Source organism: Myotis lucifugus, unplaced genomic scaffold (genome assembly GCF_000147115.1).
Source record: "Myotis lucifugus unplaced genomic scaffold, Myoluc2.0 scaffold_69, whole genome shotgun sequence".
Lineage (NCBI taxonomy): Eukaryota > Metazoa > Chordata > Mammalia > Chiroptera > Vespertilionidae > Myotis > Myotis lucifugus.
In genome coordinates, this window is record NW_005871117.1 from 3,382,645 (window position 1) to 3,407,044 (window position 24,400).

At 40.2% G+C, this 24,400-nt stretch overlaps 1 protein-coding gene and 1 pseudogene across 1 annotated transcript in view; one reads left to right on the forward strand and one right to left on the reverse strand.

Moving 5' to 3' along the window:
- The window catches only part of VCL (vinculin), a 110,471-nt gene that overhangs the window by 78,005 nt on the left and 8,066 nt on the right, over window positions 1-24,400 (reverse strand). The window lies entirely within an intron of this gene.
- Window positions 1-24,400, forward strand: LOC111826337 (annotated as a pseudogene).

The window sequence follows — 24,400 nt, forward strand, 5'->3', positions numbered from 1 at the left end:
ATGGATAAGCAGCTGGTGGAAGAACAAGCTGGTGAGAAGAGCTGAGAAGGAAATGTCTGAGAGAGGGGCAGGAGCAATGGTAGAACTCTGTTGTGAAAGCCAAAGGAATAGAGAGTTTCAAGAAAGTGAAAGAATAGCCAATGTCAAAGGCCAGAGAGGTTAATTATTTCTAGTATATTCACAGCACTGTGCAACCATCATAATTTTTGAACATTTTTACCACCCCAAAAAGAATCCCATTAGCAGTCCCCGCCCTCCACCCCCGCATTTATTCCCAACCTCTCCCCATCCCTATCCAGCCCCAGGAAACCACTAAACTACTTTATATCTCTATAGATTTGATATAAATATAATCATACAATATGTGATCTTTAGTGATTGGCTTCTTCATGTTGAAGCACACATCAGTACATCAGTGGTTTTTATTGTCAAATAATATTGCATTGTATGGTTATACCACATTTACTTCATCATTCATCAGTTGATGGATATTTGGATTGTTTCCACTGTTTGGCTTTTATGAATATTGCTGCTATGAACATTACCGTACATGGTTTTGTGTGGATATATGTTTTCATTTCTCTCGGGTTTATATCTAGGGGTACAAGTACTGGATCATATGGTAAATCTGTTTAACAGCTTGAGGAACTGCCAGACTGTTTTCCATAGAGGCTGTAAACCATTTAACATTTCCACCAGCAATGCAGGAGGTTTCCAATTTCTCCACATACTCAACACTTGTTCTTTCTTATGTTTTTTGTTGTTGTTTTTTTCATTATAGCCATTCCCGTGCAGTGGTGTCTCACTGTGATTTTGATTTGCACATCTCTGAGGGCTAATGTTGAGCATCTTTTCATGTGCTTATTGACCATTTGTATATCTTTTTCGGAGAAATGTCTGTTCAGATCCTTAAACCATAGTTTAGTTAGGTTATCTGTCTTTTCCAAATACTTTCTCCTAGTCTGTGAGCTGTCTTTTCACTTTGATGGAGTTTCTCATTTTAATGAAGTCCAATTTATCAATTTTTGGTATATATTAATGCATCCCTTAGCAATGGGGATACTTCCGAGAAATGTGTCATAGGCGATTTCACCTAGGCCATATGGTAGGGCATTACTGTGCACGACTGTGGACTTCGCCCTGCCTCCTCCCGACAGGGTCAGAATGGAACATCAAAGCTGGCAATGCTGCCCCATGAACAGGGATGTGGGCTGAAATTTCGGGGAGAAACTGACTGGGTAAGGCGTAGATCACCTTAGTCGTGAGTGTCAGGAGGCAGTGAAAGGTGGCCTGAGGATCAGTAGGAATAAGACATTTAGATGGAGAGATAAGGAACACAGGGGTGTGTCATGGCAGTGTGGTTTTGGCTGTTGCATATGGGAGCCATGGTTAGGTTGAGGAACTTCATGGTATTTATAGAAAATCAAAAGAGCGTTTAACATGGCAAGGGCGTGGGACTGAGAACTCAATATTTTGACTTGGGAAACGTATTTTTGGTTCCATTGACCCTGTCTGGCATTGACTTGATGGAAGAAATAAAGCTTATCTGTGCTTTACATCAAAGACTTCCACAAAGTACAGGGACAAACAAGCTCCACACTACCACAGAAAGCTTTCACTAAAGTGGCACTTAATACTCAGTAAGGCAGCTCCTGTGGACCTGTGTCCTTGTATAGCGTCTGAGATCCTCAACCAAGAATTTACAGCGTTATATTCTGAGGCCCCTCACGCTGATCTGGGAGGCTGTAGCACGGGGGGACAGGCTCCTCTGTCTGAAACAGGCCAGTGGCTGGCTGACTGGGATACCATCTGTGCAAGCAAAATCGAGGTGCTGAGTGAGAGGGAATCAATCTATTGCCAAGCCCCACAGAAAAGAAAATTCCTCCTGAACCACATATCCTTCCATTTCTTACAGGCAATTCAGCTCCATTACAGTCTTATGGAACCACCATTAAATTTAATCTTATGGGTCCATCATTGACCAAAACATCATTATGGGGCACAGGACTCAATAACTAAGAAGGCTTTGCCTACCCAACATCATGAAGATTTATCCGTGTTTTATTCTAAGAATTTAATAGTTTTGACTCTTACATTTAGGTCCATGATCTATTTTGGAGTTCATTTTTGCATATGGCATAAGAAAAGGGTTATTTTGTTTAAACAGAAGAAAACCAAGCATGTTGACAGGCTGAAGGGAAGAAGGTAGGAAATTAGACACTAATTGTGAAGTCAGGTTCCTGAAAAGGCAGGGACAGAATCTGGAGAGCAGGTAGAGAGACTAACCTTAACCAGGAGAAAGGCCACCTCTTCTCAGAGACAAGAGGGGCAGTGAGGAAAATGAGTGGAGACAGGGATGCTTCTGTAACTGTAGAGTCTATAAACTATGTCTCTCTCATAGGAATTTACAAGGCATGCTAGTACTTTTAAGGATCTAAGATAACCTGCAGTCAGGAAATCTATTTCATTTTGTTTAATCCACCATTTTCTAAATACATTTGACCCAGAATTCTTAATTTCTTCACAACTATTAACCTATGATGAAATTTGTACAACATACGTAGGGAGACAGTGATCTAGGCCAGGAATTGGAAACTTGGCTTTTGTGCAGAATTTGGGCCAAGGGTGGTTTTTGTTTGGTCTCCGTCCCTTTTTATTTTTTTTAATAAAAAAAATTTACAGAGATCCAAATTCCTGACATATCTTGAAATAGCAAAAGATTTGGCCACACTAGATCTGCATTCCAACAAGGAAACAATTGGCTGGAACCCAATTGTCCCATAGGGGGAATATAGGGTGGGGCAAAAATAGGTGTACAGTTGTTCCTATGGAAAATAATACAATAAATAATAATACAAGAATAAACGCTGTCTCGAGTACTCACAACTGTGCACGTACTTTTGCCCCACCCTGCATACTCTCTGCATCACTCCCTACAACCTTCACATCCAGATCTTGTCACTCATTCGTGTCGCTGCCAGTTCCTGTGAGTGTCTGGGTATCATTCCTACACTAGGCCACCCTCTCGGTGTTTATACAGAATGAAAAATTCCTGAAGCCTCTCTTAAAAAGCCCTTATCCAACTCCTCTCTAAATGTTTTCTCTTATAAAAGTGCTCTTCTTGTGAGAACTATGAGAAAGATTTAGAAGTATTTATGTCAGGAATGACAAAATGGCAGTGCATTGAACAAGTGCCCACATCTATTTTGTTTGACCTGTACAGTATTTTTTCTTTAATTTTTTAATGTTTTTATTGATTTTAGAGAGAGGAGGGGAGAGGGAGAGATATAGAAACATCAATGAGAGAGAAACATCAATTGGCTACCTCCTCACTCCCCCACTGGGGACTGAGCCCGCAACCCCGGCATGTGCCCTGACCAGGAATCGAACCAGTGACCTCTCAGCACATGGAATGACACTCAACAAACTGAGTGCCACCCCCTACTGGCCAGGGTTGCACAGTATTTTTTTTTAATGGAAAATTTCACATTAAAAAGAAATAAAAATTTCCAGATTTTAATGAATATCAGGATGATCTAATAACATTAGGCCTTCTTTCCACATGACAACAATAAGCTGGAGATACTAGCATTTTTCTTCAATCAGGGCCTGCATTTTTCCATTTTCCACAGTCTCTACCACTCCCCAATGTCCTACAATGGGCCTGAAGGTATCTGAGTTTGTGCTACCTGATTTAACAAAAGGATTTGGTCTTAATGAGCACAGTACATTAGGCAAGGTCCCCAATATCTTGAGTGTCATGTGAAATTTTACTTATGTCTCAGCTATTTCACTAATAAAAAATAATTTCACATCCCACTCTCCCCTAAACATATTGAAAAAATAACTAGAAGGAAATACAACATGGAAAATAGAATTTCAGATGAGTTTTTATTCTCTTCTTAACCTTTTTCTGTACTTTCCAGATTCTTAAAAGAAATAAGTACACATTGCCTTCACAATCAGGAAAATATAGATAAAATATATAAAATGTATCAACAATATGCTTGGTAAATAATCCAGAAAGTAGTAAGACACCACCAGTGCCTAAAATGCTCAAATTTTGACCAACTGCTAAAACTTAATTGAAAAGTACAACAATGTGAACACAATCAAATGGGTTGAACAGCAGATGAACCATGTCGGTGACAAATTTTAATGTCAAGTAAGCTCATTTGATGCAACATACTTTCCTTAGAACTAGTGTTAAACTGCCTGGGCAGCAGCTGTTTATCCTAACTCAACATGGGATGGAGTGTATCAATTAAGGCTAGTAAATGTTAGCAGAACAGCCTTGCTCACCAGATCCCTGTTTATGAAGATAGTTGGGCAGGCCTCCAACTTGCAAATATTCATTCTCTCCCTCAACTCGGGATTCTTCTGTAGACTCCACAGCCACCTACACTTGTGCTATGAGTGGCCACCAATTTAACAACAAAGCAGGTCATCAACACAGGGAACTGATCTCCACCACCCACTTTCTCCCCAATTCTCCCCAATGGAGCACAAGGTATGGCTCCTTTCATTTCACAGGGAATTTCAGAGTGAAAAAGAATTTGGCAATTGAATCCCAATTCTTCATTTTCGAAATGAGGCTCAGAGAAGTTATTGCTCTAAGAAAGTTGCAGAACTTGCATTTTAATCCAGGCCTCTTGACTCTCCTTACTGTGTTTTCAGGTACACTTCCTAACTTGCAAGCGATACATTGTTAAATGACAAATAGTCCTACATTTGTGTACAGTATATCAAACCCTAAAGTGATTTCCATTTTGGTTTCAAACATACATAAAAAAATGCTGCATAAAAGAACATAGAGGTCCCCCAATTTTCATACTTGAGTTCTGCTTCAGTGACTCAAGCAATAATTATGGGAAAATAAAGGAACTGTTTTTCACTCAATCTCCTTTACTTTTTAAAACTTTTTTAGTTATTAAAAAGATTACTTAAAAGGGAACTCAATATTAGTTCCACTAGTTTCATAATTAAATAACTATTGCATAATCATAAATACTGGTGGAGATGAAAAGATTATTGCATGATCAGAATATAGTCTCTTTTTTTTTCTTTTTTGAGAGTATGTTTATTAAAACTGGGGACAGTGAGACAAAGGAAGGGTTTAGGATAGAAGAAGCAACAGGGGAGAGCCTAGGGCCCTAGGCAGTGCTCTGTTTGGCTCTCTAGAAACTTTATAGGAAAGAGGTGAGCCACATGGGGCTGTGTTGACTCACTGAGAAGTCACAGTGACGGAAGTGAGCCAAGGTGGGGCTGCTGTGGGGTCACTGAAAAGTCAAAGAATAGGGGGCCTTGGAGACAGGTTCAGGGGGTTAGCACAGGACGAGCTGCCACTGCCTGCTGCTTCCCTGATTGCAAGTCTTGTGGGGACCCTTAGAGTTTAGGAAAAAGAAAGTTCACACCCAAGAAAAGAGGAAGAAAGGCATGGGCGTGCTCCAGAGAGAGCGGCCTGAATGTAATCTTTAGTAGATGCTTCAGGTAGAGAATAAATTCCTTAGGTGTAGGGTCTAAACTATTTTTTTCCCTCACAGCCAGGACACACAGTGACTAGCGCATAAGAAATGCTCAGAAAACAAGTGCCAACTGAAATAAGTAAAATGATACAGATAATAAAATAGGTTAACATTTAATTCTACCATTTTCATACCTGCCCACATATACTCTTTAAATACTCCATTCTTATTCTTTCTTTTTTTACTTTTAGTATATTTTTATTGATTTCAGAGAGGAAGGGAGAGGGAGAGAGAGAATCATTGATTGGCTGCCTCCTGCATGCCCCCAGCTGAGGATCAAGCCTGCAACCCAGGCATGTGCGCTGACCAGGAATCAAACCATGACCTCCTGGTTCATAGGTCGACACTCAACCACTGAGCCACGCCAGCCAGACCATTCTTATTCTTTCTATTCTTACACAATTAACTCAGAAAGACCTTCATTCTTTCATTGTCATCCTTTCTTTGTACAGCTATGCATGAATCCTTTGTAACTCTATTACGGTGAATAGCTGGGCTCCCACAGGCTTTTGAAAAAAATCTAATCTAATAAAAGAGAAACATGCAAATTGACCGTACCTTCGCCATGCCCCAAGCCACGCCCACCAGCCAAACAGAGCAGCTATATGCAAATTAACCCAAACAAGATGGCGGCCAGCAGCCACGGAGCTGGAACAAGCAGGAGGCTTGGTTGCCCCGGCGATGGAGGAAGCCAAGCTTCCCGCCTGCCCTGGCCGGCTGTGGCCTCCGCTAAAGGCAACAAAGTTTCAATTATAGAAGATAAATAAATCCCAGATACCTGCTTCCAGCTAGCCTCCACTGGGAGCTTGGGTGGCTGGGGGCCGTGGCCAGCCTGAAAACAGCCATCAGTCCCTCACCCAAGCTGGCCAGGCACCCCAGCGGGGACGCCCACCCTGAAGAGGCTATGGCCAGCCTGCAAACATCATCAGCCCCTCACCCAGGTTGGCCAGGCACCCCAGCAGGGACCCCCACCCTGAAGGGGCTGTGGCCAGCCTGCAAACATCATCAGCCCCTCACCCAGGTTGGCCAGGCACCCCAGCAGGGACCCCCACCCTGAAGGGGCTGTGGCCAGCCTGCAAACAGCCATCAGACCCTCACCCAGGCTGGCCACACCCTCATGGGGTGAGGGTCCCCACTGGGGGGCTTGGCAGCCTGCAAACAGCCATCAGCCCCTCACCCAGACTGGCCAGGCACCCCAGCAGGACCCCCCACCCTGAAGGGGGTGTGGCCAGCCTGAAAACGGCCCTCAGCCCCTCACCCAGGCTGGCCAGGCACTCCAGCAGGGACACCCACCCTGAAGGGGCTGTGGCCAGTCTGAAAACGGCCCTCAGCCCCTCACCCAGACTGGCCAGGCACCCCAGGGGGACCCCCACCCTGATCTGGGACACCCTTCAGGGCAAACCAGCCAGCCCCCACCCATGCACCAGGCATATAATAAAAGGGTAATATGCAAATTGACCCTAACAGCAGAATGACTGGGAATGACTGGTCACTATGGCACACACTGACTACCAGGGGGCAGACGTTCAATGCAGGAGCTGCCCCCTGGTGGGAGCTCTGCTCAGCCACAAGCCAGGCAGATGGCTGCCAGCACAGCAGTGATGGCAGGAGCCTCTCCCGCCTCCTCAGCAGCGCTAAGGATGTCCGACTGCAGCTTAGGCCTGGTCCGCGCTGGCAAGTGGACATCCCCCAAGGGCTCCTGGGCTGCCAAAGGGATGTCTGACTGCCAGCTTAGGCCCAATCCCCCCGGGGAGCGGGCCTAAGCCAGCAGGTGGTCATCCCCCGAGGGGTCCCAGACTGCGAGAGGGCACAGGCCAGGCTGAGGGACCCCCTGAGTGCACAAATTTTTGTGCACCGGGCCTCTAGTCATGAATAAAAACATGGGGGGGGGGAGCTAAATATTGCAAAGGAAAATTAGGTCAACTTTACCACCTGCCCTATCTATCTCATATATGATATAAGGAAATAATGCATGCCAATGTGCTTGACACACCATCAAAGTGTTATCAAGTACCTTAAATGTTTAGTCCCTCAAAGTATCCCAAAGGCTTCACCAGCATCAAAACAGTCTCCATCTTCTTCCTCACTGTCCTCTAACCAAGTCTGCTTTTCTCAAAGCATTATCATGCCACAGAATTTAAAATGTACTCTTTTTGTTCCTGTTTCTCTGCTTTAATAGCTAAAATTGCAAACACACTTTCTCTTAACAGTCTTAATTCACAAATGCGCTGAATTTCAATTACAATGTAGCTTTGCCTGCGTGTGTAACCACCATTTGTAACATTGTCCCTATAGAAAAAATAATTCTAAACCAATTTGTAAATGAATTTTAAAAAGCAACCCATTTTTATCTTAGGACAACTGAGACTGAATCCTGTTCTGGAAGGTAACACGGAGTATTGGGAAGAGATGTGGGGCTCTGAAATGAACCTCACCTTGCTCTGCTATTACAAACTCTGGGTCCTTGGGCAAATAACTTAATCTCTTTGAGTCTCAGCTTCCTTATCAGTAAAATGGGAAAAGTAAAATCTCTCCCAGAACTAAAGGATGTAATACATATATAAATCACCTAAAACTGGGCCAGGAAGATTGCTAAATAACAGTTCCTTTTTCTTTCCCTCTGCATTGCAATGCATTGAATCATTTGTGACCACCACTTCCTCCTTTAAAAAATGTGGTTTGGTCTTTTGTTTGTTTGTTTGTTTGTTCGTTTGTTTGTTTTTGAGCACATGCTATAAGTCAAGGGCAAATCCTTGTAACAATCCTAGGAGGTAAGTACCATTACTATCTCATTTTACAGGTGAAGAACAGTGGCACAGAGAGGTTAACTGATTTGCCTAAAATCACTCACATTGTGGTGTCATCTTCAGCACACAACTATGTTCTAATCCTACACCACTTTACTGTATCTTTTTTTTAAATGAGGGAGAGGGATTCAATGATGTCTAAAGGTTTGTTCTAAAATATTGTGTGATTCTATCATTCAATGGAACTGCCAGATGGCAAGAAGGAAAAGAAAAAGTTCAAGCTCACAAAAGGCAAATATAAACCACCAGCTCGCAGTCTAACCAACTGATATCCAATAGTTCTGGTTCTCCTTCCCAGAAGCTGGAAGAGGTCCAGTCAGTATCAGATAAGCTCACTAGGGCTTTAGGTGCTTCAGTTCCTTAACTGATATTGTTCAGGGATGGTCAACTAAGTCAACCTGGCCACGACTGGCAACTAGCTTTTAAAATCCAACCAGGACTGATCAACAATGTAACTTTTCTTTTCTTTTTTTAATAGGTGTGGTCAAAACTTGAAGTAGTAACCCAATGGCAAAAGTCTTTAAGTGTTGTTACTAATGTTAAAAGCATCCTGCTTACTATTTGGAGGTTATTCAGCGTAGTAACTATAATTTGGCTCCAGGCTGTAAATAGACACTCTTAACCCATTAAGTTAGGGCTATAACCAAAATCAAACACAGAAATGGAAATTCAATGTTCTGTAATATTAACCTGTCAAATGATTAAAACTGCCAATTAAATTGCTCACAGATGAAAAAGAAGAAAAGAAAACCTCTTGTTTTATGATACCTATACTAAATAAGACCTAAAAGTTTTGCCTTAGATTAGGCTTTATATATATAAAATTGATATTTTAGAGAGGAAGGGAGAGGGATAGAGAGTCAGAAACATCGATGAGAGAGAAACATCGATCAGCTGCCTCCCACACGCCCCCGACTGGGGATGTGCCCGCAACCAAGGTACATGCCCCCAACCGGAATCGAACCCGGGACCCTTCAGTCCGCAGGCCGACGCTCCATCCACTAAGCCAAACCGGTTAGGGCAGGTTAGGCTTTTCTTAATGTTTTTACCTTTCTTTTCAAGCAGTTCAGTGTGACTACATATGAGCTGAGTGCAGACTCAGTTCCAAACTTGCTAAAAGTGAAATTAGAGAACAGCTGCAGCATATTCAGACCAAACTGGCCGAGATGTACAGAGAAAACAACCAAACAAACAAACAAAACGCTACCAACCATCCCCAGCAATACCAGTTGTATGTGCCTTTTACAGGCTATATTTCATCACTGCTCTTCATGTAACATGGATTAGACATAAGTTGGTGTAATCAGGAGAAAGACTTTTACAGAAGTGTAAGTTTATTTCCCTTTGTTTCCTTTGCTAACTAATACAAAATATCAATCCTGCAGCCTAGATGTTGAACAGTGGCCACAGACAACTAAACCCATTAATCAATTCTGGCTCTACCATCTTAGATAACCGACTCCCAGTTGGGTAAAAAGAAGAAACAGAATTAATCAGAATTGAAGGAATTACTAGAGAATCCATTCATCTATCCAGTTTTCTGTTCGTTCGTTTTATTTTTAAAGAAAGTATTAAAGCCCTAGCTGGTTTGGCTCAGTGGATAGAGCATTGGCTTGCGGACTGAAGGGTCCCAGGTTCGATTCCAGTCAAGGGCACATGACTGGGTTGTAGGCTCAATCCCCAGTAGGGGGCATGCAGGAGGCAGCTGATTAATGATTCTCTTTCATCATTGATGTTTCTACCAGGTATCCCTCTCTCCCTCTCCCTTCCTCTCTGAAATAAATAAAAATATTTTTTAAAAATCTCTATATATAAAAGCCTAAGTGACCGTTCCACCATTCCACCATTAGCTATGACACACACTGACCACCAGGGGGCAGATGCTCAAACTGGTAGGTTAGCTTACTGCTGGGGTCTAGCTGATCGGGACTGGGCTAGATGGGTTGGACATGCCCTGGAGCCCTCTGGTGGTCCCTCCCTGGCTGGCCAACCTCCTGCATCCCTTTCTGGCCCCGGTCGTGCACTGGTGGGGTCCCTCAACCTGGCCTGCACCCTCTTGCAATCCCGGGACCCCTCGGGGGGTGTCGGAGAGCCGGTTTTGGCCCAATCCCCAAAAGCCAGGCTGAGGGACCCCACCGGTGCATGAATCTGTGCACCAGGCTTCTAGTAAGTAAATAAAGTATTAAAGACAATGCTGGCAAAGCACCTAAACATTGTAACTGCAATCTTTTTATCTTTACTCCTTACTAAATATCAAATTAAATCCTAATAGTTCATTATAGAGCACCACAAATCTATGATTCATAAACGGAAACAGTTCCAAACTTAGAGTTTATATGGAAGACATAACAGCAGAGAATCCCTGGAGATTGAGAATGGGGAAGGTTTTCATTGTTGAATTTGATTTTAAAGTGTGAATTCCTATCTAAGCAGGCAAATTTCTATAAGCCTAGTATTAATAAATATAGTGAAGGCTTAAATAATCACCACACAATTAGGTAATCCTCCTTAGGATAAATCCAAGTTCTCTCCCCAGGGTGTACATACTTCATCAATTGCTAGGTGGGTATGGTATGGGTAAACTCCCTATGAATTCTTCTGTATAGCTGATCACACAAAAAATGTTAGTGGTATTATATTTTTATTTCTCTTTCTTTTTTAATAGAAGAAAAGTAAACCACAGATCTTGAAGGCATCTCTTGTATCCTGACATCTTTAGATGAACTCATTCTTTAAATTATGTCCTGAGAATTCTGTGTGGAAGGCCATGTGCAGGTGACACTTCTTCAGGTGACACAAAGATGCACAGTTAGGAAGTTTACGGCCTAGAATAGATTCAGGCCTACATATATGACTCTGATGAGTGCCAATAGGGAGGTAAAGCAGCACTAGTGAGACAGAGAGCTCAACCAGTTTTGGAGATAAGGGCAGTCTTTAGTATTTGAGCTGAGCCTTAAATCCTGGATAAAATTTCTGACAGGAAGAAGGCATTTTAGAAGAAGGAAATGCAGATGTGCATAGGAGTAAGGCAGACTAGAGTTCATGAAACACCAAACAGTCTCATTGGGCTTTGTGGGAGGGGCCATATGATGAGGCAGGACCAGCCATGGATTCTGATTTTGGCCTTTCCATTGCCAAAGGAGGAGAATGTCTGAGAATACATTTTCTCATTTTTTAAATGAGAGATTTGGATCAGAACATCTCTGAGGTCTATTTCCAATTTTATAAATGTACAATTCTAGGTCCAGGGTTGGAAACTTTTTCTAAAAAGGGGAAAACAGTAGATATTTTAGGCTTTGTGGTCCATATGATCTGTCACAACTTCTCAACACCATTGTAGTGCAAAAGCAGTCATAGAAAATATGTAAATGAAAGGGCATGGCTGTGTACCAATAAAGCTTTATTTATGCATACTGAAACTTTAATTTTATATCATTTCATGTGTCACAAAATATTATTCCTTTGATTTTTTTCAAACGTTTAAAAAATGAAAACACTATTCTTAGCTCCTAGGCAGTACAAAATTTGACTTACAAGGTATAGTCTGCTGATGTCTCCACTCCATGGAGAAATAAGAACAGAAAGAGGATAGAATTTGATAGCCCTCAAGAGCTAGAATAAGATAGACAACAATATCGTACTATAATTATGTATGATAAGTATCACGACAATGGCAATCATATTACAATACGTAAATGTATCAAAGTAACATACCTTAAATTTATACAATATTACATGTAAAATATATTCAATATATGGAATTTAGATTAATTCAGAAGACAATAGGAGACAGTACAGGTTTCTGAGCAAGAAAATGTTGAGATCAGAGCTGTACTTAGGAGATTTTACTTGGCAGCAATGAATGGGAGTGAGAGATTAGTAGTTAACTACCAATGAGGGATAATATTAAAGCCTAATCTAATCTAGTAGCTTTAAGGAAGGAGAAGAAAGAATACATGGAAGAAAAGATCAATAGAACACGACTTACAAAAGAGAAAAGGTTTATTTATCTGGCAAACATAATTTTTAAAAAGTCAATTTCCAGACAAGAAGGGGGGACAGGTGATTTTACATCCCCATTTCTCAGTGCCATCGGTACAGTACATGACTGCAGTAGACTAATTGAGGAATTTGCCTTTTTATGGAAACTTTAGAACAAACAGCCCAGGTTGGAGCTTCCAGTTCAAAAAGAAGAGTTTTCTGGTATACGTAGCATTCATTGTTTTGGTTTTAGAAATGCAATAGAAAGGGCAGTTTTAGAGATGATGTTTACTTATTTATGGCTCCTTTTACCCCAGAGAATTTTCAGCAGCCTTTTCAAACTATGAAAGAGTATTCATTGGTATACATAGATATATCATTGCCCTCAGAATTTTAAAATAACTCTGCTGACTGTGACTCAGAATTTATATCTATCTTTTCTTGCTCTAACAAAGAGAAAAACTGCAGTGCTGCGGTTCAACACTGCTGTCTCTATCAAGTGCAAGTAACCCTACTCTATGGGAGCACAGCATGCCTTCCAGAACTCAAATTTGGAAGCTGGCTGGGGTCAGAGGAAGGAGGGGTACAAAGAGAAATGCACACAGGTAGCTCTAAGTCATGACAATATCTCATAAGAAATACAGTCAAGCCTCATGGAAACGCAGCAAAGGGAGAGATGAACTGCACCTGAGCAGCCTGGAAAGTGCTTCATTGAGAAGATGACATAAACACTGGGCCCATTTTAACAAGAGAGGACGGGTAATTCCAGCTATGAGAATAGGGCAAATAATATCAACACAAGGATGTGGAGAAATACCGGACTTACCTTTTCTACTTCAAAAGTAGTACATGTTGGCCGGCCGATGTGGCTCAGTGGATGAGCATTTACCTATGAACCAGGAGGTCACAGTTTGATTCCCGGTCAGGGCACATGCTGGGGTTACAGGCTCAATCCCCAGAAGGGGGAGTGCAGCAGGCCACTCTCATCATTGATGTTTCTGTCTCTCTCTCTCTCTCTCTGCCTCTCCCTTCCTCTCTTAAATCAATAAGATTATATTTAAAAAATAAAAAAGTAGTACATGTTTATTGGCAGGGAGGAAAAGTGAATTGTGGCAAGAAAAAAAAAACTTAACATGAAATCCCACCACATTTTAGTTTATGCTCTTTCACATATAGGACTACATAAAATGGGGTTATTCTAAACACAGCCCTCTACTGTTTTTGCATAACAACTTAACAGCACAGATATCTGTTCATTCCAGCTTGGAATACATATTGGAATGATTAAAAAACACTGACATACCTGAGTTCAAGGACAAGTATAGCCCTTCCTTATAGACCTTCCTTCGAACTCCTGCTTCAACTTGCTATTTTTTTTCTGTTTTCTTCCAAGATCTCTATCGGATGATCCATACTACTAGCCACTGCATTAAATTTTTCTTTCTTCCACATGAAGTCAAAAAGGTATGGGTATGACTTGTTTAACATACAACTTCAAGAGCAGCATTGCTGACATCTTTTAGATTTGATAAGGATTCTAGGTCTTCTGCCCTGCATGTCAAAGTGAGTTTGTTTGCATAATTAAAATACTTAAGCAAACTGGAAGAGCTGAAGAAATTACCAAATGGAAAATATAAATTGTTAAGAGACATGAGAGAGAGAATGAGAAAGTCCAAGATTTTTCTAAGTAGAGTTCCAAAGGGAGTGAAAAAAATGAGGGATGAGTCAAAAATTCAAAGAGATAATGGCTAAGAATTTTCTAGGATTGAAAAAAAAAAAGTCAACTCTCAAAATCAGGGAGCCCAAAAAAATCCCAAGATAGATAAATAACGTCTTTAAAAACCCCAGGGAGAAAAGTCATAATCTACAGGAAAACAACAATATGACTGATGGCTGATTTAAATACAGAAACACTGAAACAATATCTTCAAAGTGCTGGAAAAATAATTACCATCAGCCTATATTTATATATCCAATGAAATTACCAAAAAAGGGGGGAAATGAAGATATTTTTAGACAAACAAAACTTAGTGTGTACCCCCCAAAGACCCACTGAAGATACTAGTGAAGGATGGACTCCAGGAAGAAAGGAAATGTACCAAGAAGGAAGGTCGTTTCTCTTACATTTCAAAGAAGAAAGAATCAAGACAAAAGTGAAATCTTAAACAAACATATATAAGGGGACAATGAATTAGAAATATTTTATAATCTTTGTATTACTGGGGAAGACAATAAAGATGCTAATTTATTGAAGACTTTGAAGATCAATATGTATGTTAAAAATTTCCAGAAAACCACTGAAAGGCTAGCAATAATAGGTATACCTTCCAAACTAGTAGGTACAGTCACCTGACCATCATGTTCAACTCTATTACTCCTATGTAAATAACACACATGAAAGGGATTCTAGCCCTCCTTCAGGCAAGAGATACCAGGCTCATCCAGGATCAGGCATAGTAGGTAGTCATTAAATATGTGTTCAATTAATTTGGCTGTTCCAGAATAAGATGAGTTCTATTTCACAAATGCGTCATATTTCTCAACTCTACCTGAAAGGCTGTCTTCATCTTCTTATTATTGGTGAGTGGTGTGGCTACCCCTTCAGTTTTCTGTTATTGTTTTGTTTGTTTGTGTAGGTTTTTTCATTTTCAGAAAATAGAACAATGAATGCTTAGGGTAAAATCCCAAATCCTAAGTCCCCAATTCTTACTTCTAAATTGAAAAAAAAAAAAAAAAGGATACACTTTTACGCCAAACAAAGGAGTTATCCATAAAGAATTAAATGTCTTATTTTGATCATGGGAAACTGGCAATCAAAGGCTCAGGCACCCAAACTGTGAGTGATATTTTCCCTGCAGTTGGTAAAACTGTATATTCCACAACATATGGAATCCTACTGAAAGCTTTCACTGGCACTTTGCCTTGTTGAATAAAAGTTAGAAGTTATGCTTAGACATTTTTAAAAAATCAACACTGCCTTTTCATTAGACTAACATTTAAAATATGGCTTAAAATCATGGGAAAATATATTATTATGTCTAACACTGATTAAGCTCTTAACTACGTGTCAGGCATAGTTCTAAACATTTTTATGAACTCATTAATCCTCACAATAATAAACTATGAGTCAGGTACTATGACTCACTTTGTGTTACAGAGGAGGACCATGAGAAATAGAGATTGAATGATTTCCCCAATGTTACATAACTTGCAGATGTCGATCAATGGTGGGATTTGAACCCAAGGAGTTTAGCTCTACAGTCTTTATTCTTAACCATTACATTCTACTGCTTCCCAAAACTCTTGTCATGTTTGTAGGCTAATTTACCTTGTATCTATATCTAAAGTCGGACTTTGTTATTTGATAACTCACACTAGATGCATATTGCCAAAGTTGGCTATTCCATTTATTTGCAAAGGATCAAAATGAATAGAGAATTCCAAATGCACATTATATTTTTATTTATACTTACATACTATGCATAATCCTGTGTTGAGAAGGATTATTCCAATCTGTACCTTAGGACTCTACCTAGAATTTATTCATTCAGCAAACATGAACTGAATAGTCCTACTCCAGGCAATGCCCTGTGGTAAGCAATGATTTATAGCTACTTTCCTAATGGGCAATTAGATTTCATCAAAATTCATCCACAGCATGATAGATATTTTCCAAATAAGCAGCAAATGGTCTTCCCATTTGTTCATTCAACAAATATTCCTCAAGACTCTGCTAGATGCCAAGCATTTGACGGGTGCTTAAAATTCAGGGGCAAACACAGCAGAGCCAATATATGTTCCTGGGGCTCTGGTGGGAAGAAAGATGTCAAGTAACAATCATGCAAGTAATAACTAACAACTGTGATAGGCACAGTTAAAACATTTATAGAAAACATATGATAGAGCGACCGCTCTTAGTTTTGGAGGTAGAGTCAGGGAGGTGTCCCTAGAAAATTGACATTTAATATGGAAGTAGAGTGTTAGTAGAAATTACCCAAGTAAATAAGTACAGAAGAGTAGTTCATGCAGAGGGAATAGCATATGTGAAGACCCACAAGAAGCTCTGTGCTTTGGAAGAAATGAAACGCCCTCCCCTCTCCCCCTACCGCCACCCCCGCCTCTCCGTGTGCCTGGAGTACCACAAGAAGAGGACAGCTGAGGCCAACCTTCAGAGGTCTTTTCCTAACTATGGGGCCCACCACCTGCTCATTCTGCTGCTGACCCACTCACGTTTTCTCCATGGCTCCAAGGAATAAAAACTATATTTACAGTACTCGTACACAACCCTTTAAAATGAATAATTTAGCCCAACTGGCGTGGCTTAGTGGTTGAGCATCGACCTATGAACCAGGAGGTCAGAGTTCAATTCCTGGTCAGGGCACATGCCTGGGTTGCAGACTTACTCCCCAGTAAGGGGGCATGCAGGAGACAGCGGATCAATGATTCTTTCTCATCATTGATGTCTCCATCTCTCTCTTTCTCTTCCCTCCTCTCTGAAATCAATTTTTTAAAAAAGTTAAAATAAACAAGTAAATAAAATAAAATAAAATGAATAATTTAGCCCTAGCTAGTGTGGCTCAGAGGGTTGGGTGTCATCCCATGCACCAAAAGGTTGCTGGTTTGATTCCTGATCAGGGCACATGCCCAGATTTTGGGCTTAATCCCCAGTAGGGGTCATGCAGGAGGCAGCCGATCAAGGTTTTGCTCTCACACACATTTCTCTCTCTTTCTCCCTTCTCCTTTCCTCTCTCTCTCTCTCTCTCTCAAAAAAAAAAATCAATACAAAATCTTTAAAAAGTAAAATAAATGAATAATTTAAATTCTGCAATAATTTCATTGGTGGAGAGGATATCAATAACATAAATCATTGTAAGATTATAAATTTCATCTGTATTTTAACAATTGAGGCCAGAGATGATATTTTAAATACCTTACTATCAATCTAGATATGTGCATAGCTAGAGTTTAATATCTAATGTTACTATTTGAGGAGAAAAGATGTAGGGTGAGAATTTACATGCTACTTGCCCAGATATTTTTCTATTTAAGATTTATTAACCCACTCATATATCCTTATCTACTTCAATGGTATGAATAAAAACATGTTATCCACTTTACAAATAAAAGATGAGCCAATTCTGCAGGGATGAGGACAGAGAGAAGATTGGAAATATAGGCAAGCTAAATAGAGGTCCCTCACTCCTCAACTCTTAAGGACAAATGTGCCATTGCTCTTTCTTCACAGAAAGCTTACTGTGGGAATAAGTTAAGCTTATTTCTAAAGAAGGAATGACTTTGACTTGGATTGTGGCCAGTTGCAATGAAATTCAGCCACTTTTCCCTTAAAACTAATTCAACTGGAAATCTTATCAGTGGGAAATTCTCTAAGGGTCAAAGACTCTATTTTCTGCAACTTACAATATCTGTAAAACATTTTTAGTTCTAAGATTCACCACCCGTCTTCCTCTACACACACACACACATTTCCCACAGTCATATCAATCCAATAAACTGACTTCTGACAGAAGTAACAAAGAATTTTTTGAAATCTAAAAGTTCAAGTATGTAACCAACATATTTATGAATCTTTGTTTCTCTTTGTGATTACTTAGACATTTGTATATAGTAACATTGAGGGCAGAAAAAAATAATCACCATACTTTCCAATGGAGGCAAGATTAGTGAGCTGGCCTCATTGTCATGAAATAGCCTAGAACAGTGGTTCTCAACCTTGGCTGCACATTAGAATCACCTGGGAATCTTTTTAAAATCCTGATTTCTGGGCCTCATCCTCCAGAAATTCTGTTTCTCTGTTACTAATGTTGTGGCCCCACCCCATAATAAAGAAACAGAATTTCCAGAGGATGAGGCCCAGAAATCAGGATTTTAAAAAGATCCCCAGGTGATTCTAATGTGCAGCCAAGGTTGAGAACCACTGGCCTACAATGACCAGCTGGTTAGGTAAGTAGCAAAACACAACACACCTGTGGAAGGAATTCCATGAGCACAGTACCAGAAACATCAAGAATATAACCCAGTCCTTGTCTTCCAGAAACCAAGTCTTAGGGAGACACCATAGGGGAGTAGGGAGTGAGGGGAAAGAAAAACCACAATCAAGTCAATCATTCCCAAACTGTTGATCCAGCATACAAAAACACAGAATCTATAAAGCTCTTACTAAGGAATTAGAAAGAAGGCAATTAATGCCCAACTCCTATGTGTAATTATACGAGTTTCTTTTATCTATTACTTTATCATACTCTATCCCTTTGTCTGCACATAATGCACATTGTTAAATAGATTTAATCAACTTAAAGAACCAATATCTTTAATAAGTATGTTGAGATTAGAAGTTCTTTCAGGACCTAACCCATTTTGAACTTGTTATTCCACACTTACTAAAACAGCAATTAGCTAAGTAGACTATGGCTCCCTAAACAGCACATGACAGAGAAAGTCTTGGGGTATTGTAACAGATTGAGTTTTCTCACTTTTCTTTGCAATTTTTTTTTAAAATACATATATCTTTTTATTTCAGAGAGGAAGGGAAGAGAGATAGAAACATCAATGATGAGAGAGAATCATTGATTGGCTGCCTCCTGCACACCCCCTACTGGGGATGGAGCCTGCAACCTGGGCATGTGCCCTTGACCAGAATTGAACCCGGGACTCTTCGTTCCTCAGGCCGACACTCTATCCACTGAGCCAAACTGGCTAGGGCTTCTTTGCAATTCTTGAGCAGGAACATGAACTAAAGAGTTTGGAAGTTTGGGGTTGTTTTTTTTTTTTATTCAACCTTTATTGTTGAAAGTATTACATATATCCCCTTTCTTCCCCCCATTGACCCTTTCCAGCCCGGCCCCAACCTCTGCCCCAGGCCTTCACCACCCTATTATCTGTGTCCATGGGCTATGCATATATGCATACAAGTTCTTTGGTTGATCTCTTCCCACTCACCCACCCTTCCCTACCTTCCCTCTGAGATTCCACAGTCTGTTCTATGCTTCTATGTCTCTGAATCTATTTTGTTCATCAGTTTATTTTGTTCATTAGATTCCACATCTGAGTGAGATCATGTGATACTTGTCTTTCTCTGACTGGCTTATTTAACTTAGTATAATACTCTCCAGGTCCCTCCATGCTGTGTCAAAGGGTAAGAGACCCTTCTTTTTTACTGCTGCGTAGTATTCCATGTGTAAATGTACCACCGCTTTTTATCCACTCACCTGCTGATGGGCACTTGGGCTGTTTTCAGATCTTAGCTATTGTAAATTGTGCTGCTATGAACATAGGGGTGCATACATTTTTTTCTGATTGGTGTTTCAGTTTTCTTAGGATATATTACTAGAAGTGGGATCACTGGGTCAAATGGCAGTTCCATTTTTAATTTTTTGAGGAAATTCCATACTGTTTTCCACAGTGGCTGCACCAGTCTGCATTCCCACCAGCAGTGTATTAGGATTCCCTTTTCTCCACATCCTCACCAGCACTTGTCATTTGTTGATTTGTTGATGGTAGCCATTCTGACAGGTGTGAGGTGATACCTCATTTTCCATTTAATTTACATCTCTCTGATGATCAGTGACTTTGAGCATTATTTCATATGTCTCTTGGCCATCTGTATGCCTGCTTTGGAGAATTGTCTATTTAGGTCCTTTGCCCATTTTTTTAATTGGATTGTTTGTCTTCCTTTTGTTAAGTTGTATGAGTTTCTTATATATTTTGGATATTAAACCTTTATCAAATGTATCATTGCCAAATATGTTCTCCCATACAGTAGGCTCCCTTTTTGTTTTGTTGATGATTTATTTTACTGTGCAGAAGCTTTTTAGTTTAATGTAATCCCATTTGTTTATTTTCCCCTTAGTTTCCTTTGCCTTAGCAGATGTATCCCTAACATATTGCTAAGAAAGATGTCTGAGATTTTGCTGCTATGGTTTCTTCTACGATTTTTATGGTTTCACCACTTACAGTTAAGTCTTTTATCCATTTTGAGTTTATGCTTATATGTAATATAAGTTGGTGGTCTAGTTTCATTTTTTTGCATGTATCTGTCCAATTTTCCCAACACCATTTATTGAAGAGACTGTCTTGACTCCATTGTATGTTCTTGCCTCCTTTGTCAAATATTAGTTGAGCGTTACGGTTTGGGTCGATTTCTGGGGTCTCTGTTCTGTTCCATTTATCTATATTCTTGTGCCAGTACCAGGCTGTTCTGATTACAGTGGCTTTGTAGTATATTTGGTAATATGATCCCTCCAACTTTGCTCTTCTTTCTCAAGACTGCTGCAGCTATTCATGGTCTTTTAGGTTCCATATAAATTTTTGAAGTATTTTTTCTAGGTATGTGAAATATGCTACTGGTATTTTAATAGGGATTGCATTGAATCTGTAAATTGCTTTGGGTAGTATGGACATACTGTTAATTCTACCAATCCATGAACACGGTATATTCTTCTACTTGTTTATATCTTCCTCTATCTCTTTTTTCAACGTCCTGTAGTTTTCCAAGTATAAGTCTTTTATCTCCTTGGTTAAGTTTATTCCTAATTATCTTAATTTTTTATTGCAATAGTAAATGGGATTGTTTGTTTAGTTTCTTGTTCTGAGAAGTCATTTTTGGTATATAAAAATGCCATCGATTTCTGGGTGTTAATTTTGTATTCTGCTACATTGCCAAATTCATTTATTAAATCAGGTGGTTTTTTGGTGGAGTCTTTAGGGTTTTCTATATACAGTATCATGTCATCTGTGAATAATGAGAGTTTTACTTCCTCCTTTCCAATTTGAATGCCTTTTATTTCTTCTTCTTGTCTGATCGCTGTGGCTAGGACTTCTAGTACTCTGGACCTTCAGCTGCTGTCTGTGTGAGCTCAGCCACCTCTTTTGCATCTCCACACTTCCTACCAGACTCTATGCAGTCTCCAGTTTCTGTTCTTGGTTATCCGATTCTCTCCAGGTAGTCTTCAGTTGATTTTCAAGTTGTTTTCCTGTATCTTAATTGTATTTCCAGAGTGGTGAAAGCAGACATCCCTGTCTTGCTCCTATTCTTAGGGGAAATGGTTTTAGTGTTTGCCCATTGAGTATGATGTTCACTGTAGGTTTGTCATATATGGCCTTTATCATGTTGAAGTATGATCCCTCTATTCCCACTTTGCTGAGAGTTTTTATAAAAAATAAGTGTTGGATTTTGTCGAATGCTTTTTCTGCACCTATTGATATGATCATGTAATTTCTGTCTTTCAATTTCTTTATGTGATGTATCACATTTATTGATTTATGAATATTGTACCAATGTTGCATCCCTGGAATAAATCCCACTTGGTCATGGTGTATGATCTTTTTAATATATTACTGGATCTGACTTGCTAATATTTTATTGAGGATTTTAGCATCTATGTTCATCAGGGATATTGGCCTGTAATTCTCTTGCACTGTAGTGTCTTTATCTGGTTTTGAAATCAGGATAATGCTGGCCTCATAAAAAGAGCTTAGAAGTGTTCCTTCCTCTTGGACTTTTTTGGAATAGTTTGAGGAGGACAGATGTTAGTTCTTCTTTGAATGTTTGGTAAAACTCCCCTGTGAAGTTATCCAGACCAGGGCTTTTGTTTGCTGGGAGTTTTTTGATTACTGCTTCTATTGCATCAGTTGTTATTGGCCTACTCAGGCTTTCTGATTCTTCCTGATTCAGTTTTGGGAGACTGTATTTTTCTAGGAGTTAGTTCATTTCATCCACATTGTTGGCATATAGTTCATAGTATTTTCTTACAATCCCTTGAATGTCTGTGGTATCAGTTGTTACTTCTCTACTTTTGTTTCTGATTTTATTTATTTGGGTCCTCCCTTTTTGTTTCTTGATGAGTCTGGCTAATGGTTCATCAATCTTGTTGATCATTTCAAAGAACCAGCTATTGGTTTCATTGATATTTTGTTTTTGTTTTTGTTTTTTTTAGTCTCTGTCATTTATTTATGCTCTAATCTTTATTTCCTTCCTTCTACTTACTCTGGGCTTTTCTTGTTTTCTTTCTAGTTCTTCAAGTTGTAGGGTTAAATAGTCTATTGTTGATTTTTCTTATTTTTCTTTTTCTTTCTTTTTTTTTTGAGGTACGCCTGTAGTGCTATAAATTTGGGGGCCTTTTATTGATAGTTTGGGCTACTGATGTCAGCTGCTGCTTGTTTGAGAGATTCTAGCAAAGTCTGAAGCCTGAGCCAGGACAGGCCATTAACATGGTAAAGCTGCTGCAGGACAATCAGATGCTGTTTCTGACTGGACCTGTGTACCCTATTTGGGGCTATCAGCTTGTGGTTCCCTCTCCTAGGACTGGATACCTTTGGGAAGTATAAGATGTGGACCAGGGTTGTCTTTTCCTAGCCCTGGGCCCGGGATTAGGTCAGGCAAAGACTCAAAGCCTCCAGAGACCCTCTATCTGCAGTCTGATAGTTATCAGCCTTTATTGGCCTCAGGCTATTCTTTCTCTTTTTTTAAATTTTTTTTTACTGATTTCAGAGAAGAAGGGAGAGGGAGAGAGAGATAGAAACATCAATGATGAGAGAGAATCATTGATCAGCTGCCTCCTGCACACACCACACTGGGGATCGAGCCTGCAACCTGGGCATGTGCCCTGACTGGGAATCGAACCCTGACCTCCTGGTTCATAGGTCGATGCTCAACCATTGAGCCATGCTGGCTGGGTAGCCTCAGGCTATTGACCACAGGGTGAGGCAAGAGGTCTTCCAACAGGGTGTAGCAACTGCCTTTCACCCAGGCCAAAACCACCTGGATAGCAAAGGTCCGAAGGAGAAAGATGTCCTCCGCAGCATGAGGGAATGACTCAGCACAGGAAACTGGGGTGACTGTCCTTTGAGCTCCTACCACAGAGCCCCCAACCTGGGACTCTCGTCACACAGCTCCAGTTCACTCTGCCTTCCCTCTGCCAGAGCCCAAAGTAAGTGGCTGCACACAAACTTTTGTGCATTGGCCCTTTAAGAGGGCTCCTATATGTCCAGCCGTCTCTCACTGGCAGATAGCAACCCTGATGTTTTTCACAGTCAGATGTTATGTGGGCACCTTTCTCAGTTCTGGTGCTCTGGGCTGGGGAGCCCTGCTTGGGATTTAGACCCCAGAGTTCTCACTTGGGAACCCCCCACAGCTGAGATATCCCTCTGGACTTTCAGCTGCTGTCTGAGCCCAGCCACCCCTTTTGCATCTCCCCACTTCCTACCAGTCTCTATGCGTCTCCACTGTCCATTCTTGGTTATCAGGGTTCTCTCCAGGTATTCTTCAACTGATTTTTCACAGTGGCTTTTCTGTATTTTAGTTATATTTCCAGTTTGGTCCTGGGAGAGTGTCACTGTTACTTCACCACCATTTTGGAAGGGTCGGGAGGAATTTAATGGTGAACAAGAATAAAAGCTAGTGCATCTGTATATAGTTAAGCTTGGATTTATATCCAAGGAAACATAGATTGGTTTGGAGAGAAAAGACAAAGAGAGTAAAAGACAAATCAAGTTCAAACACACTGAAAAATACTGAGAAACACTGAGACTGTGACTAAAAACAGATTCTCTAATTTCAACAATGAAAATGTAATAGTTTAGTAACAAATATTATTCTTTTTGGAGGACAATATGAAGGCTTAGCATGACAAAAAGTGATTACTAACAATACACTATTCAATAAAATACTGTACGTTTGGAGGAATCTTTGAGCTTGCTAAATAGACACCATAAGCAAAGCTCACTCTCTCAAGTTAAAAATATTTTTGGTCAAGAAGTTATCATTGAAATTAAATGGTGGCAGACATACCCAAGAAATATTGCAGAGATATGATCCCTTAATGAATCATATCTAGTGGCCAACAGAACAATATTGGAAGGGTGGTAATATGAGAAAACAGTATCATCATGTTAGAAGCTTTGGAAAGAGTTATGAAGAATGGCTGTGTTCACCAGAAAAGCCAACAGCTTCCACATGTCCCCTCTCCACATCACCTGTTTTACTAAAATATAAAAATCAGGTCAGATACATTTTCATAGGGAGCTTTTTGTTAAGTAAACTTTTATAATAGTCAAAAATAAAATACTGTA